The 19358-nt window shown below is 35.5% G+C and overlaps 1 long non-coding RNA gene across 1 annotated transcript; it reads left to right on the top strand.

Annotated features, from left to right (window-relative positions):
* Positions 1-8601: 8601 nt before the first annotated feature.
* Positions 8602-9522, top strand: LOC116175082. The gene is made up of 3 exons (XR_004146240.1): positions 8602-8744; positions 8800-9258; positions 9355-9522. It is a non-coding gene; the product is annotated as an uncharacterized LOC116175082 (long non-coding RNA).
* The last annotated feature ends 9836 nt before the right edge of the window (positions 9523-19358 follow it).

Raw genomic sequence — 19358 nt, 5'->3', positions numbered from 1 at the left:
ATTTTTATTATTCAATTATCTCGTTAACTATTGCTCTAAGTGAAAAAATGAAGAGAAATGAATTTGTTTAGAATGGAATGGAATGGAAGCGTTCATTTTCAAATGTTATTGTGTTTACGGAAAAATTCAAAAAGGAATCCCGAAAGTTAACAATCTTTACAAGTAAAATTCATCCGATATTTTTCAAAATCCGCGTGTCACTTCTTTTGATGACAAAACAATATTACAAACCCGATTAGCGTAGCTAAGTCATTGATTAATTAAATAAACAAATTAAAAAAACTATGCTTTGTCTCACACTAAGCGACTCCCAGAGTGTTCTCAATTTTTATACATGTGGTCGAACCCTAAGACAACAATAAATTGAAGTCAAATGCGACATTTTGCCATTTTTTCTTCGTTTTTTTTTATAACAATATGTTCCGGGAGTTTCCGACCAGGGGGATTATGATTTTCGGTTTCAGCGGATTATTTTACATACAACACACTTGGTTTCGTTGCGTGAAATGACAACATCCAGCCCAAACCGTAATTTGACTGGACTATTAAAGTAACCCGAGTAGTTTGGAAATCTTTTAATAGCGACAAAAGGGATTTTTCTGGACTCTGACTCAAAATAGGATAGGATGCTCAACATGCAAAATAATTCATCACGTGCACACTTCCGCAATCCACGCAATGAATCCTCGTGATTAGCAGAAAAGGTACCTAAGTTAATTATAGCCGGACATGTCACGATACCGCGAAAACCTCATTCTTCCTGTCCAAGATCTTTTTGCGGTTGATTCTCCTAACTTGACAGTTCCAAAAGTAAAGTATCTGGCAAATATGTTCAATTGTTTACCACAAGGCTTACCTATCATTGTAGTAATGCTTCAAATGGAATTTCGTCAAACTGATGCATTGAGTAATATATATAAATTTGTTGTTATTGTTTATACTTCTACCGTGTAATCAGTAAAAGTGTGCCACTTTATATTAAATTGTGTACACGAAAACAGTGGCCTTGCTTCTTGTAGCAGTTAACAAATTTGGTAATTACATGCATTGTAATGCCTACACTTTTTGTTTATCTTGTTTATCCGAGTGGTTTTTAATTGTTCTTTCGCCATAGTAGCACGGATCGGTATTCATGGCCAGAAAATCCTCCTACTAGAAAGAGTAGGTTTTTGCTTCATAACGGTCCTGTGACGGCCTCTGCTTCCTCCAGTTCAGTTTGTTGTCTAATTTTATACTTATCCAGATATTTCACAGACTCTGGAAACTGGGGATTCGTTTGAAAGAGAACTCGAAGACGCCCGGCCTCTCTTTTTTTCGTGAAAAGAATCTCGGTCTTTGCCGGGTATATCGGCAATAAGTGTTCCTCACATCCGTCTGCTTAGTGTAGCCCCAGCTGCCATTTTTCTTTCATTATCGACATAACGTTGTTTATTCTATGCCGTCAGTCGTTTGTTTCTAGACCTTTTACTAATTGCGCTGCAACTCAAAGCTGATTTTTATATGGAAATTATAGTTGACCGTCTTTTGTTATTTACTTTCAGACACGATGTATTGATAAGAAACATTTATTGTAGAGAGCTTAATATTGAAAATAACTACGATATATACATTTTGGGTTCGCTCGTAAGACAATAAATCTTTTAAAACCATGGTAAACTGTAACTTCCATTTAAAAAAATCAACTTTTGTGTTACTAAAAGGACTAGTAACAAACGACTGACGGCATTGATTTCTAGATTAAAAAGTGCCTGAATAATGCTGTTCTAGCTTCAAAAATAAAGGAGTTACAGCAAATTGAAGGAATCGGTCATTTTTCAGTTTTTCTCCGAGTGAAACAACAAAAGACGGCAGCTTATTTCTGGTAACGGTAATAAACATGAAAAAAGGAGTCTCGAGTACGTTTATCTGCGCTAATAAGAAAGTTACCCATTTTAAGCCCATCGAAAATGGACCACATTGTATACACATCAGTGTAATCAATGACTTTGTTTCCAGTGCACTCTTGCCCATTTCAGAAAATTCAGTTTCTAAAAATCACGGCCAACTTCAGGAGAGCACTATACTGCATTCATATAAGAATGTAGTAGAGTAGATGCCGCTGCGTTGGAAGACAAGCACACACAGCCCACAGGAACAATATAAAACAGCAGCAAACTATTGTAAAGTAGCAATGCGAACAGAAATAAATCAAACGATTTCACGCTTGGATCTTTTGACATTAACAACTAATAACAGTTCGAGTTTATTTGGCAACAGAAACTACCAGCTTACAACTCGTTTTATTCAATATGTAGTATGTTACTAAGAAACTTGGCGACAGCGAAATTATTTAAAACAAAGCAAAATGGTTAGGTATATCAATATTCAACAGAGTGGTTTTCAAATTAACTTTCTATACGTTTGTAGGCAAATACGTATTTTATAGGAAAGTGAAATTCTGAACAAAAATGTGAATTAACAAACGTATCACAAACATTGTAAGTTAAATTGCCTACCAAAATACCCAAAAACCCAATAGATTCAATTAAAAACAGGTTATTCTGTTATTAAAATAACAAAAAAGTTGGGATTAGTACCTGCTCTCCTGGAACAATCTGTAAAAGTAATACACATTCAAAATAAAACATCTCGTATTTTTTTCATCAAACTCCACAATTGATACTTACCTGTACAAAAAATAACGAAATCCAGCTGCCAATGTTTAGGTACATTTCACGAAAATAATTAATAGGTAACCATCATGTAAATTGGTTTGTCACATGGCAAATAAATGTTGAAATGTAACCGAAAAAGCTGAAAAGAAATCAAATATGAACCAATAGATTTGTATATTACAAAAATATTTATTTACATGAAATTTCAATAGTAAATAAATCGTAACTTTTATAAAATTTGTAACTTAACAATAATAAATTGTTTGAAACTCTTTGTCAGGAATTGCACATAGTTAGCATTTGTACTAAGTACTAACAAAATATTTGTGCGCCAAACTTTTGATTGAAAATAACTCCCTAGTATTGAAAATCTAATAATATTGGGAGAATTTACATGCTATAAAATCAACGTTGAATAAATAATACGATATTAATAAAGTAGAAAATCTAACTGAATAAATATTAAAACTAAATCTTTGTTATTATCACAAAATATAGTGATCAACATTACAGTCTTGAATAAATGGTGATCTAGCTAAAACTTATTCTGGATACAAATAATTGATATGTCACAGATTGTTAATGGAATTTGGTCTTTGAAATAATAATTTAAACAGTTTCTTGAGGCACAAAGTGAAACGGAAGCAATATGATCCTTTAACAATATAATACTGAGCTGTGTCAGCTCTACAATATGTTTCACATTAGTGAAAAGAATGTTTATCTAATTACAGGTTAGCAATCAACCTTGGTGACCTTCGAAGTTGCTGATGTTCTGATATGGTGTCATCTAGAATTGCTTTTGAGAATGAGTTACAATCCCAAACACTTACACCTAAACATTTTGAACAATCGTCATCAGCTAAACCTACTAAGTTTTCCAAATCTACACTTTTTGCGTTCACCAAATCACTATCACTTAATACCGTTTCACAAATAATGGAGTTCGTTTCCAGAATACTGGCAAAGTCGTCCACTGCACTGACAATAGTCGCCTCACTGATTGTCCGTTGTTGAACCGGCTCACTGGGCTTGTTCACAAACGAGCTGACATTAATCCTCTCCAACCTGACGCAGACGGGTTTGCAAACGTACTCCAAAAAGTGTTGTTTCAACGATTTGTGCTTTTGGTAAAATTGCCTCTTGGGATATGTGTATGTTCTGGTATACCGAGACCTTTTATCGTAGCTAACCACAGGATAATCGTGATTGGTGCATCTTGGTGCGTCTCTATTTAGGTACCAATCGGTGCGTTCGATTTTTTTCAGGGCGACATCTTCCGGCAAACAGTGACGCTCCCTCAACAGCAATTTACGGCCATAAATTGAGGAAAACGGGATAGCTACGGTTTTTGTTAATTTAATTGGATGGGTGGTCTTTACTTCCTCGATCGTTTTCGTGTTGGTATTATCCAACGTGTCCAATTCGAACATACTCATAAAGTCATTTTTGTCGACGGTTTTCTCTTCTTGTTTTTCTTGGGGAATTTCTTTAAGTACGTCGAATAACTTAACGAACGGAATTTTACTAACACATTTATACTGTAAAATTAAATTTCTAGCTGAAGTTCGTTTTAAAGAGACACTGCAAGAATTTAAAGTGTCACATGTAACGTCAAGTTTAGGTTTTTTACTGGGTGGTGCCAAAATTTCTAAGTCAGCCGTGCTTTTTCTTTTAATAGCTAAATTTCCCGCGATAATATTGTCAGCGTTTTGTTTTAAGGCTAAGGGAGCTAATACCTTTCGATGATCCGTTTGCCGCCAATTTAGCGCGAACGCGTTGCTGAACGTATCCCTCCCGCAAGCAGAAAGCTGGGTGCAATGCGAGACCAACCCTTTCAAAATGGAGTTCCAAGTCATAAATGCTGTGCTTTCCGTTGAGCATACTGTCGAAATCGGCTCCTTTAGCGCAAGATCGTCATGTTTCAGCTCCCCGTTAGTGGATTTTTGGCAGTTGATTGTACCATTGCACTTACACTGAACTAAATGCGTCACCATACTTAAAGATTGTTCTATCATTCTATATTCTAACGCGGATACAACGCGACGAAACTCATGTGGCGTTAGTCACTCGTACATTTTTACATGACAGTTCGGTTTCCCGCGATTTTCATTATCACAAAGCAAGCAAGTACGCATATATAATTACAAAAGCTGGGTCGTTCACATCAACAAACAGCGCCTGTCGACGAAATCCGAGAACTCCCGTTATTGAAGTGAATCCGGTAAATTTCGCAGGGCGCAAGCGCGAGTTTAGAAATTAAAATCTGGCAATTTTTCCTACTAATATAAATATTGCGTACTCCTATTCCTCCTGGGATGAATACGCTAAACTCTCCGTGCGTAAAATCATATTTACACGTTCGTGTTCAGTTTCATATCGGATTATTGTGAAATGCTGTTCATTTTAACGTAATCAATAAGTTTAAAGTAACTGCGCACAACGCAAACGCGATATCCACGAATTCAAACCGCACGTCAGCAACCAACAAAGCGAGTTAGTTCAAGAAGTTCAAGTATGGTAGGCGGAAGGAAAACGGAAAAAATCCTTGCTTTGCTTTTGTTTTGAAGAAGTTATAATGACGATAAGTGAAAAATAGGTCGAAATTCTTCACATTACAATATCCGAAGTGGGATACGATAATTTTTAAAGCATTACCTTACATTGAAGAGGTGCACCCGTTTTCGTAATTCAAAGTATTGCAATTTTGAAGTACAGACGCAGCTTTTTGCAATCGATTCTGTCTTCTGTTGCAACTAAAGACTTTTTGTTTTTACAAAATGTAAGTCCGAGATGAGGAGGGGACGAATTTTTGCTCACGCTCGCAGTAGGCTTGTACTGAGGAAGTCGCAGGAGGGCGCACACTGCACCCTCTGTAGAGATACCAACGCTTTTAGAAGAATCCAGTGTCTCAAAAAAGCGAATCTCATTGTACACGAGTTATCTAATCCATTTCAGGGCTTTTTGATATGTCACCGATTTTCTTACCTCTTACATTTACCTTAGCAAGGGATGATCATCAAAGTGAAATAGATGTTTAGCGTGTTACATGACTCGTCGAAAATTATTGGATTTTCACATTTTATTGATCAAACTATCTGTGACAATAATTCTTTCGCGTTTTTGAATTTTAGACTCACAAGCGACTGACGATCAGTCCTAATGGTCGGTCTTCGTCTGATGCCCGTGCGTATTTGATCGATGGTACGCACGGCGTGTGAAAAAGTAAACTTAAAACCATGGTCTTGTATCATCAGGACTGATCTGATCCTCACTCAGTCATTTGTGTAACGAGCCATGAAGTTGATTATTTCCTTATGTAACGTGGCGCAATGGGTATTGACGATTTCTGAGATGCCACTATCCAAATATGAGTAAAGTGGAGGAAATCAACCGCCCAGTGATGAATCAACGCACCTTTTGCGTTAGAGCGTATCACCGATCGGAGTCTGTTATTGAGTTCCAGCGACAGTTTCGGCGCAAACCAGATTTGACCAGCCCTGACTTTTTCTTATGTGGATATTTGAACGCTAGGGTTTTTGAAAATAGACCTCAGACGCTAGAAGTTTTAAAAGTCAACATTACTCGCGGAATCAGAGCCATAAACCAGGAGATGCTGCTACGAGTTACACAGAGTTTTCATTCACGACTGCAGAAATGTTTAGACAAACGTGGTGGTCACTTAAAGACATTATTTTATAAAAAATAATATTTGTTTTAAAACTGCATTATATGTGTAATAAAAATATATGTTTCTGACCTTAGTCGTTTAATATTAGTATAGCCATAATAACACTCCTAAAACGATCAATACCCATTGCGCCACCCTTTATAAGTAAACTAACCAGAATTGCTATGGTTACCCACCTCTACTGTCCATATTAATTATATTTGAGCAATTAGGTATTTTCAAAGTCAACATTTGTAAACATAAACTGATTTACCTATGTTGTCGTTTTTCGTCAAATTGTTTTGCAAAGAAGAAATATTCTTTTCCATTTTCCACCCAAAATTTTGCTGGCAAATTGACCCAAAACATTTAACCAAAAGGTCAACATTTCTTCCGCTATATCGATGCACTTGGGATATTACGGTGCACCTTTTAATTAAGAGCCAATTAAATCATGATTTTAACGGAAATTCCAGTAATTCCAGCGGAAATTTTTCTTGACAGTAGAATGTCAAAAACAAAACAATTAAACAAAGTCATTATGTTACATTAATAATTAGGTTTCTGAATTCCGTCATCTCAAATTGGATTTGAATATTAAGAAACACACTATGTTGTCTTCCCCAATTAAATTTATATTTCTGCTATGGTATTACAGTTGTTGCAGATTAAGATGTACAATGGCTGACATATGTTTCGGTCTGGTTATCACCAGACCATTATCAAAGCAAAAATTATTAAACGGCGAAAAATTAACAATAATAAATTAAACAGCAAAAGCCGACTACTAAAAACTTCGCTGTTTGAATATAATCAGCGAAATGTCAAATTTGACGTACGTATAAAAAACATTTTTTTAACGTAGGTACGTCAAATGTGACATTTAGCTGATCATATGACATTTTCCCCTTCTCTACTTCTTTTTATTTCTATATTTGTGTTGACTAGCCGTTTATGTATAACCAATTTACGCAATACTTTTCTCCGACAAAGTGTTTTCGAGATATTCGGTCGTAGTTTTGACATGACCAACATAATTTCTTCCAGACGCCTCAATCGCCTTTTATGAGTACCATCCTCCGACAATGTGTTCTTGAGATATAAGGAATTATTTATATCCAATCACGATAAGGAATCGGGGAGGAAGCTATGGTTGGTTCACCCCCGCTCCGCCCCCCCCCTTTCCAAAAAATGTCTTGGCAACCAGTTGATTGTCGCATGTAAAAGTTATGTAGGTTTTACATTCAAAAACAGCACCTCAGGAAATAATTCATGGGAGGGCTCCCCCTTGAGACACCGAAATTTCATGCCCGTCTGGCACACCTACATATTGCAAGAAATTCCAGGACTTTAGCACCATTCCCCTAAAAGTAGTTCAAAACCGCAGGTGGGTCCGGACGGACAACAGACGGACGGACGGGCGGACTAAACGCAAACAATAGCACATTTTTTAATTCTTCAAAAATGCGCTAAAAATCACAATTGCAGGTCAATGCTAAAACGAAACCTCTAAATTAAAGTTTCCCATATCTATCTAAATGCAATTTTTGATTGCTTATCAAAATGACGAATTACAATTGCCGGTTCATTTTGAAATAGATGCACTATATAAGCTAAAAAAACTTGTATTGGTCAAAGGTTTCAGATATGAACGTATTTACCAGGTTTTATTCAAATTTAATTTTCAAATTGCCACTCATAATTGGCTCAATTAATTAATTGGAGTAAATTGACTTGACGCATGTTACAGAATCGGAAAAAAATCGTTCACCATAGACGTAAAATGGTTCATTTCGAGTTTAAACAATTATTACGTACGCATCCCGCACACAAACGGCAAAATAAACTGCGTGGCAAAAATTTCAATAATCGCCCCGAGTTTTTGGTTTATTTGTAAATAATGAAGTAATTGCGAATATCGCTCAAAAGAAATTGCACGATAAATGAAATTGTTATTGCTTACTTTACAAATATGTAAATGTTTGCGTTTGTTTCGCAAATAAAATAGGTAATATTTGTCACTTGCAAAACTTCGAAATTCATAACCATTTTAACGGCAGCACTTGAAATTAAAATCTATCCTGCCCATAAATTTTAGAAGCGGTGCCAAACGCACGCTTGTGACACGTGGAAAGTGAGCCATGAGCCCATGACATTATATTTTCTGGACACGCAAATTTATTTCGCTAATTTATTCAAGGCCATATTACATCATTAATTGTTTGCGTTGGATTTTAATTTTTGCAGTATTTCATTTCTCCTATTCATTATGTCTATCTGTTCTATCTACATCTTTGCCAGAACTTACTATAAATTACTAATTATTACTGAAATTAATGTGTTTATCAATAACAGTCGTCCTGCGTCATGAAAAATGTTGGCAAACAACAAAACTGTAAGCAAATATTTACCAAGTATATGTATGTACAACCTATTGATTTTTAGAATGTCTTTGTTTTAATTTATATTATTTAGACGAAATTATTCCATCAAGCATTACACAACGTGTTGTAACTAGTTATTACTGCTACATGATTAAAAAAACAACTGTTACCAGGCAATTCACATGATAACCACATTAACCAACTCCTAGCCCAAGATGCACGCCAAACCGACACAGAAAAATTCTAATTTTGACGAAATGAGGATTTCCAACATCAAAATACGGAATCGAAAATTATTTTTTGAAAATCTTTGTGCTTAAGAAAAAAAATGTCGAACAGTTCTTTCACATTATATTCTACGAGTTTCCAAAGTTATGCATATTTTGTCATCAAAATCACCTAGAAGAAACGATATTTTATGGTCCTTAAAGTCAACCAACCCTTATTTCATAAATGTGGCGATATTAAAAACTGGTCAGGGAAGCGAGATTGGGCATACTTGCACAGATGGGTGCGAGAGCTATAGTGTAGTCATACTCACCTGCAGGTGGTAAGTAAAATATTATTGGTCATCGCTTTGACTATGATGTTGTTGTGATATTGTTATGAATCATAACTTATGATTGTTATTGTTATTGTTATTCAGAAAATGGTAAACCTTCAGAATGTCAATGAATTGGGGCTTTACGACATTAATGAGGGTGGGAAGAGGAAACAAATAGATGAAGAAGATAATAAGGACGAATAGAAATGCATAAAAAATATGATGTACCTAGTAATACATGTAATTTTAATTTAATGTAAAAAGTGTTTGCCAAATAGCGTAAATAAGGTACGTACCTATCTATAAGTTGAGCTTTAGGGCCAATAATAAATAATAATAATAAATGAAGGTATATACCGAGAATAAGCTACCTAGAATAAATGTCGACGGTTGCGTTGGTTAACATTGTGTCAACCAATGCCATACATGTTGCTATGGTAGTTATTCCAAGAATATCTTATTCTCCGTAAAAGTGTAATCGTAAAACCGGCCCTAAAAAATTAGATAAACGGAACCTGAGAGTATACTGAAATTCCCTTCTGAAAACCTTAGACCCTTAGTAAAATGCTTGATTCTTGAATAAGCGCAAGAGATGAGGAGACATGGAGAACCGCGAAGGTGTTCGGGGAGGTATAAAGAAGAAAGGCCTGAATCATTGAATAAAACATTTTTTATACGAAAGAAATGCGAGCTGTATTAGATTTGAAGGATGCATGAATAAAACGTGAAGGAGAAATAGATCGTGTGAGAAAGATGTGAGGGAATTGAAGTATGTGTGAAGAAGACTTCAAATAAACGCCAGAGAGGCGTAATGGAGGCACGAAGACGGAAGAAAACACAAAGAAGATCTGAAGGTGGCGTGAGTAAAGCGTGAGCAGGTCTTTCTTTCTCATTTGTATAAAACATGTACCTATTCCATCAAATTCTTGGTAGAGGTGCCCTCATATAAAGTAAGTATTGTCATGTTCTCCTTTGTCTGGGTCAAATAAACTGGTGAAATCTGCATTAAAAATAGAATACAAAAGAAACCTTCAAAATGGCAAGGTAACACTATATTCTATGTTCAGCCATACAACCGAAAGTAATACCATTGACCATCAACCATGTTCAATCACTGAAACCATTTAGTTTCTAGCACAGTAGGTCACTCGCCACCTCTGCATTGGCATATGATGTACATGAATTACATATAACGTTTACGAGCGTTCAATTATAATCTTAATTTAATTTTGGTAAGAAGTTAATTTAATCGTAAATTCGATACTAATTCGAAAAGGCGCTTCCTACGCTGTTGGTTGATGAGGGAGAAATTTATGAGAAAAGGCATAAATTAATTCAATCTGAAATATACTGGACTTTTTTACTAATTTTTAACTATGCGACTCTACTACAAACCCAGTTGTAAATCAGCATATGCATGATGAAAGCGCATTTTTAGTAATACAGTACAGATCAGAATTTTTTAGCAAAGTTTAAAATAGACTAGAGTCCGCACATCTACATTACAGCAGAAACCTTTTAGTGCACATTTGAAATCTCTAGGTATTGTAATTACTGAGATCTCAGTCCGACAGCCAGCCAACGAATATTTATTTTTCATTTTATTTTTCAAAAATGCAATAAAAGTGTACTTTGCTGTTTCCTAAAGTTAATAGTATATTATTATACGAGCATGTTATGACGCTTATTATTCACGAGGTTGACGTTTGCGACGCGAGCGAGCTTGCGAGCGAGTGGAGCAAGTAAACCGAGTGAATAAGAGCCATAACATGCGAGTGTAATACTATACTTTATCTACGACTATTACTTCAATTAGATTAATATTTTATTAGCATTTACATTACAAATAAATAAGCAAAAATAACTGAAATGAAAACTAAGAAGATTTCTTATTAACGTCGAATTATGGCGGAGTAAGTTCTGTGGTAGATCTTGAAAAATTAACTGTCATGGTACTGTAATTAACAAATGTTATAGAATTCGGTTGCAAGTTGGTTTGAGCATGGGTCTCAAAATGTGCATTTGAATTTAATACGTTAGTACTACAAGATGTTCCGGATGATGATGCTGCAGGTTGTGGAGCGATATTGGAAGTAGAAATCACCAGAGCTTGAAATTTTTTTAGCGGTATCCAACTTATTTGTCAAGGAAGTATCAACGTATCCTTCGGCTACGGCTGTTGACTTCCAGCCACCGTGTCGTTTCAAAGCCATGATATCTCCACCAGCATCAATTAGGATTGTTGCGGATGTTCTTCGGAAACAGTGACCGGTGTATAAATCAGTGTTCGTAAGTCTCAAAAAGGTAGCAATATCTTTGGGCATTTTCTCAAATTTGTTAATTCCAATTTTTTGGCTTGTGCATTTTCCCTTTTGGAAATTTAAAAAAAAGAAGGGGGATTGAACGGTAGGTGGGCGCAATTTCGCATATTTCTGATATATATCAAACAATTGACCCGTAACTGTAAACGTTCGGACAATTTTAGTTTTAGTTTTAGGTATTGTGATAATAACTCCCCCTTCAAAATTCTTAATATCCTCGACTTTCATGTCACTTAACTCACAGGCTCGACATGCACCCATTAAACCCATTATCAATGCAACCTAAAAATACGAAAGATTAAACTAAGAACCGTACTAAGAAACGTCAAAAACCTTTGTTGCAAGATATACTTCGTCAGGTGCATTATTCAAAAATGCATTTATCTCCTCGGGGCTGAAGATTTTAGATTTCTTCTTAAGATATCCATCCGATTTACGTTTAAGGAAAGTACGTAGTTTGGGATATTTATCAATTTCCACTTCATCATGAAGATTTAATGTAGTTCGTAACATCGAATAGAATGTCCACAGTGAAGAGGAAGAATACTCTTCGTACTTCGAAGTATACAAGAAGAACATTTTCAGATAAAGATGATACCTTTTTTTGACGTCTCCATTCCATAAACTTTCCATATACGTGTTCGTACTTTGTTCGAGACTTTTCGGGCAATAAATTTGAACACACTTCTTCTGCCTGTTGCACAACCTCAGGAGGTGTACCCACGGCCACGAGTTCATTATTTTCGTTCTCACTATCGAGATCCATTCCTAACTTATGAATAAGCTAACGGAAAAACACTAGCGAGAATGATTGTCACGATCATTAACATTTTCATGTTTTGTTTTCAAGGAGCGCGCTATTTTGGAACCATTGAGTTATGAATATTATTCAATGGTTTGCAACCAATCATGGCCCAAGTTAGATTCCATAACTGCATAGCAATTAATTATGGCTAGCATTATTTATAGAAATAGAGGCATATTATAAGCGCATAATTTAATGGTCGTAGATAAAAGAATGCTTCTTTGAAGTGAATATTTTATTATTAGTAGGCAGACATCTACAATTTTTTTGTGACCTCCCTCCCCATCACAAGACGTACATGACTTTTAAATTATACGACCAATTTGTATAAATTTTTCGGGCACATACCTTCAGTGGTGCCAAATAAAACTTTTAAAAATAGAGGAGGGGGGAGATGGACACGTTCTAGCCTTTATGGTATTTTAATGAAAGGTCTCATCGAAAGGGATTGGTTTCTACCGACTTATGTCGAGAGTACGTGGTTGCATGGGAGGAGGTTTGGTTTTATCTTTCATGGTATTCTAATTAATCCAATATTACGGAGAGCTTCTCTAAGAGCTCGATTCTTCTGTAGATTTTGAATGTGTACCGGGCGGCCTTTAAGTCTTTATGTGTAAAGAGCCTCTATCTCCAATAAATCATACACCAATAAGCTAAACATCAACAATTTTTCCATGCTACTATCTTACAGCCCAATAATTTATTAAGCTATTTTTTTTTTTTATAGGCATCGGCTTCTGTGGCCATTAGCTTTACTTCACTTTTCGAATTGGCATATTTTGACGGTTATAGCCTATTCAATATACCGATGTTTCTCATGAAATTTATTGTGTTTACACATTCATCTCTTCCTTTCAGGTTGTCTTCCCAATTCCTTTTAATATTAAAGGTAACGCGTTGTGCGTCGTATTGTGTGCAATCACATAGTATATGCTCCGCCGACAAGGCAACGTCGCATGTCTCACATTCGGGAGCGTTCTCTCCCATCAGCAAGAAACTATGCGTAAGGGCGGTGTGCCCTATCCGCAATCTGTATAGTTTCGTTAGAGCGTATCTTCCCAACTTTACATGCAGTAATGGTCCTGGGTTTGGTTTAATCTTCTTCAGTTTCCTTTCTGCCTCTGTCCACATTCCCTCCCATTTGTTTTTCACTTGACCCCCAGCAATCATCCGCCGCGATTTTTTGGTCGAGTCCGTGAAATCTACCACATCTAAATCTAATTCTTCCAGAACTTCTTTCGCTCGCATGCCCAGAGATCTACAGTTATTCAATCGCGCAGTTCCCGATTGATTCACGAGTATTCGGTGGTTCGGGTGGTTGTCGTTTAACAACACATTTAAATAATACAGCGCGGAGATTTGCTTTCTACGCAGGGACAGCGGAAGAACGTTTACCTCGACGTGAAGGGCGTCGATCGGACTCGTCGGAAAGGCTCCGAGTGAATACCTCAGTGCGAGGTTCTGGACTTTATCGAGTTGTCCTAGCAAAGTGTTGTTACAGGTGGAGTAGACGTTACATCCGTAGTCTAGTTTCGAAAGTATCAGTGCCTTATATTATATATATATATATCGATGAGTGTCTTGGAATCAGCTCCCCACCTGTGATGGGCGAGTACCCTCATGATATTTAAGAGTTTTCGACATGATGTTAATAGGCTTTCAACGTGACTAGTCCACCTAAGCTCACTGTCAAAAACCAGGCCTAAAAATTTAATTTCCCGAGACACTTCAATGATTCGGCCGTTCATGAACAGTACGGGATCATAGTGCGGCCTACGGAGCCGGCAAAAATGCAGTGCCTTCGTCTTCTCTTCCGAGAGCACGAATCCAACTTCGCTCGCGTTTCTATACGCTCAATGGCGACCTGAAGTTTTCGCGTCGCACCACTGACCGTCTGGTTCGGACAACTTTTTCCCGAACGTTCTGCTTTCCTTTGTGCAGGAGTGTTGCATAATAGGTTGGCTGGAGTGTTGTGTTCTTTAAAGTGAATAAGAATAATAATAATATATATTAATTCCCAAGACAAATTTTGAATTGTATAGGATACGTCAGACACAAAAAAATACAATTAAATACAATTTAAAAAATGTTGGTCATACACAATACAATGGACAAAAAAGAAAGAATGCAATATAAATTACACTAGAGATCCGCAATTTCAATCAATACAATTTAGAAATTCATCAATTGTATATGGTGCATTGACTAGAAGAAATTTTTTTAAAGAAGAAAGCACTTTATTGTTCCCTGACTTCTAAGTGTACCTGGAAGAGCATTAAATAATTTAATACCCATTGACGTGGGATAATTATGGGCAAGTTTAAGCCTTGTTAAAGGGATGATAAATTGTTGTTTATTGTGCGTGTTGTAATTATGAAAACTGCTATGGCGTAAGAAATGTTGCTGATAAAGAATAAGAAGAATGCTCCCAGAATCCGAAAAGATGGCAGTCGTCACATTTCTTGTTGATTAACAAACTCTGAACTTTACTAATGGTGCTTCTTCTTTTTTCCATCGGCTTCTCTTTCGACAGATGGATCATAGTACAAGACGACAGAGAGGGTGTTTGGGGGCCCACTTTGCAAGAAAACCTGGACTTTTCTTTTCCCATGTTAATTGCCTATGTTCGGTTTTAAAATATTCACCCGGTATGTTAGGTCAGGACTATTTGTCGCTACCCTTGTAAAGTATACCTACTGATCTGTAACTGCAAATTCGTTACTGTCGTTTATTGGGCACACGTTCAACATGTTTACTTACACTGAATTATACAATTATCAGTTCTGGAGTAAATTTGTAATAAATCAAATAGAAAGCGTAACTGCAACATTTGATGGAAAAATTCAGTAATTGCAATGGAAAAATAGTGACAATTGGACAGTGCCTAGGTCTCCTTACCCCAATAAACAAATACGTGTTCATTTATTATCCGAGCATTAACGCTATACAAGTGTATAGGTAGTGGGTCAGAACCCAACGGTTAAATACGCGAAGAAAAACGTTCTGCAACAAAGTTGTCCGCAATTTATGACACCATCCACTCCCACAGGATCCTAACTGTGATCAGAAGGGATTTATTTATTTTCACTAGCATTTTTCGTTTGCTCACAGAGAAGATTTATGTGCGAGTCGTAAGTTAAATTTCTTTCTAAATTCTTGCTTTTTGTGTACCCTCACCTTGTGTAAATAATGTTTACACTTTATTTTCTCTGGGCGCGGAAAAGAGTTATAATTTCATTATTTTGTAATTTAGTTGATTAAAGCACGATTCCCCATTACGCTTTAATCTTGATTTGTCAATTTAAACTTAAGGGCCGTCCTCTAAACTTCTCAGCGCGTTCATTATTCATTATTATTACGGAGAAAGGGATGACACTCGTGGGTTTTTATAAATGAGTCTTTAATGTTGGAATTCTAGATTCATATCTGGACTTCTTTATTCACTGCAAACCGACGTACATTATGCCAATGAACTTGAGGTCATCATCATGACAATTTTCCTGGTTGCTAATGACCTAATGTTTTCAGCGGGTCATTGAGCAATAAACAAACAAAAGACTCGTTTTGAAGCCTTCAAATATACTTAACAAAGAATCCAGATTTTGCAACGGAAATTTAACTAAATAAAGCATTATGCATTAAGTGAAATTACTCAATGAAAAAATGTGCTCCTTGTACAATCCTTCCGCATTCAAAATGAAATTCAAAGTTAAATTTGAAAAGACATAATCGGTATTATAAAGCTGGCGTTTTTTTTAGTGGCCACTGATTTCCTTCTTTGAACCTAACTTATTAACCTCCAGGTTTTATAAAAATGGAGAGTAATTATGACCTCTCTTTTACAAATTAATTTGAACCTTAGATCTATTTTTTTTTCAACCCAGTTAGAAACTTAATTAATTAAATTTGTCGCGAACAGGACGGATTATTAGCGACAGTTGGCCGTTTGCACCGACAAATTTAAGCAGAACCAACCTTTGTCTCAATAATCGTTTCCATGGATTTTAAGCTACGCTTAAGCTAAGCTCTGCTTAAATTTGTCGGTACAAATGGCCCAGTGTGTTCCTTTTAGAGCACGGATTACAATTTGCTTATAGTTTTCGTCATATTTTGTATATTGGTCATTGTCATTCACGACTAATATGCAGCTAGTTCTATATGGAGATTCTAAAAACTAAACGTTTTCTGGAAAGTACCCAATGATGTGTGAGGGCAATAGGGACATTTGGTAACCCAATTATGATTTCTACATTGTGGAGTTAAATTTATTACTTCTCGACGAAAACAAAATATCGGCAATAAGGTAAATAGATAGCAACCGTGATGTTTTATTTCCGCACATTTTTTTATAAATAGGTATATGTATATACTGAAATTTTAATAAATCGCCTTTCGACGCTAGTACAAAAATGGAACCATATTTCCCTCTATTTCCACTCAAAGTAATATTCATTCTTCTACACAAAGAATTCAAACATTAATCTCATTTCATTACAGCTTTTTCCCTTTATAGTGCACGTATGAACATTGTAACAAGGAACCCCTAACTAATTTGTAACTTCATTGCTATAATATAAAGTAATAACGATCGTATTATAATTCCAATTACTACGAAATTCAATGAATATTAGTTAAATTAATGGAATTATGCAGATGGAAACCCAATAAATATAGAGAAGTAGACAAAAGCTCTTGTTATGGATTAATTACGATTCTATTAATATTCTATTGCTATATTTGACGGGGTGTTTCGTTTAAATTTAAATTACCTGCGTTATGAACATAGTTTAGAGGCGTTCGATTTGGGAATTTCGGGAACAATGAGGCGAGTGGTGAGAATAGATTAGGTGAAAATTGTGTTGAATTGTTCGATTTGTCAATATTGAAAGGGATGATTACTTACCTGTGTGCTTGTTTCCCTTGTTTTACACATTTACTTCAATCTGTTTATATATTCATACAACATAATTTTGGATCAAATCTTTGTAATTAGGTACCTTTTTTTGCACATATACTTCAATCGCTTGGTGGTCATCCTGTGTCCAGTGATAAGATAACACTGATGTAGGTATAATGGATTCATTTATAATTATTCTTATTGTAGGATTCAATTTAATTTAAAAATGAGATACACTCTAGCAGAAACTACTCAAATAATCTGTACACATCTGAAAACCGATGTGCTCAAGTATTCAATGAAATTCATCCGAAGGGGTTATTTTACTCATGAAATTATGAGAGTGAGAAGAAAGTCAATAGCGGCGGCGGATTGTATCTGATTTTCCTCTTTGGGCAGTTGAGCGCTACCAGTGAATAAGTAGGTAACATTACTTGTTCAATGGCGCTACAGAGTTTATTTTTTACTCGTAAGTTAAACGAATAAAAATGGAGCCATACGAGGAGCCATGCTCATAAATGAAGAAAAATCGCATTTTCTTTTCGTTTTTTTAAATTTAATTTTTGATTAGAGCAAGTTAATTTTCTGCACGAGTATTTTTGTTCTTCGTGGATTAAACCAACGTCCTTAGTCTATTTGAGGGTCTAAATAGTTAATTTTTTCGACATTCACTTGTAATGTACCTATAGTAACATTACAACTAAGGTATTTTAGGCCTACAATGAAACAATATTATTTCTTTCTCCGGAGCACAAAAAATAGCGTATATGCCACAGCATTAAGTTTGTGTCTTGGGTGCTTGTTGTACTCAATATTACGAAATACCGGACAATTCACTAAAACAACTTACAAAATGTTTGTTTCGTTCCATATTCTACAAAAAAAGACTACAAACTGCCGTCACTTTTCAGTGCAGAATTTCCGTAAAAAAATAAGTTTTCGCGTTTTTAAAAACTGCGAAATGTGACATAAATTCCTGAGCACTCTATTCTGTGTCAATATTTTCGGCTTATTATTGTAGCGAATATTACAGAAATCCCGATAGATATCGAGGCGCCATGAAAGATTAGTCATCGGCGATAAAGTACGAAGGCGGATGTGACGTAATCTTTCCGGGAAATATGATGTGTTTTGTTCTAGAATGTAGGAGAAAATTCGGGAAGACTCGAGAACACTCAAGTGTGCTACATAATCAAATCGAATTGCGTGCCAGAACAGTTTCAATTTCAACGTCAAAATCATAAATAGTTCGCGTAGTTATACATTGTGTATAGTGAGTCATAAACAATATTTTTATTGTTATAAATCAATTTATTTCAAGACTTATAAATTTATTAATAATTAATTGTAAATGAATACATAAATCACGTAATTGTATTTATTTGTTACTCTGTTGTAAACGTTGGTTAACAAGACAAAACGCAAACGGGTAAACGTCATGTTTAAACGCTACTGACTTGTAAAACTGACAGCTGACCTGTAAAAATTTTACAAGTTAGTAATCTAGTAATTTCATTGGCCAGAATTAATGCGAAGTCTCTGTTACATGGATAACATATTTTAGACATTTCTTCAAGATCAATTTAAGAACTAATTATTTATGTTTACTATTGTGAACAAATGAGTTACAAATAAAATATTGTACATTATACGACAGGTAACAGTTTTTACTGGCTCTAGGAGATGACAGGCTCGCCTGACGCCTCGCCAGTCAACTTCTCCTATCGCCAGTAAAAACTCACTTACCTGGCTAATAATGTAAAATACTATTACGTTACAGTAGTTAATCAGATCCTACAATAATGAGTCTACGATTCCAAAAAGTTCTAAAAACTCAATTACTACAAAAAAACGTAAACATATTGATAGTTATATCAAACTTGATCCCAATTTGTATAAATTAAAAAAAAATTAATAAAAACTAAAGCATTTCTTTTAATATGATAAATTGTGAATCAATTTCTCGTATTACAAAATTCGTAGAAAATGAAAATATTGATTAGATTACCGTTCAAATTGTCATGAGCGCCATTGTATCGAAGTATCAGTATTGTTATTCTTTAGATTTTTAACGTTTTTTAGT

Source organism: Photinus pyralis, unplaced genomic scaffold, assembly GCF_008802855.1.
Source record: "Photinus pyralis isolate 1611_PpyrPB1 unplaced genomic scaffold, Ppyr1.3 Ppyr1.4_LG6, whole genome shotgun sequence".
Lineage (NCBI taxonomy): Eukaryota > Metazoa > Arthropoda > Insecta > Coleoptera > Lampyridae > Photinus > Photinus pyralis.
The sequence above is the reverse complement of the archived record's forward strand: the minus strand, read 5'-3'. Positions and strand labels throughout refer to the sequence as shown.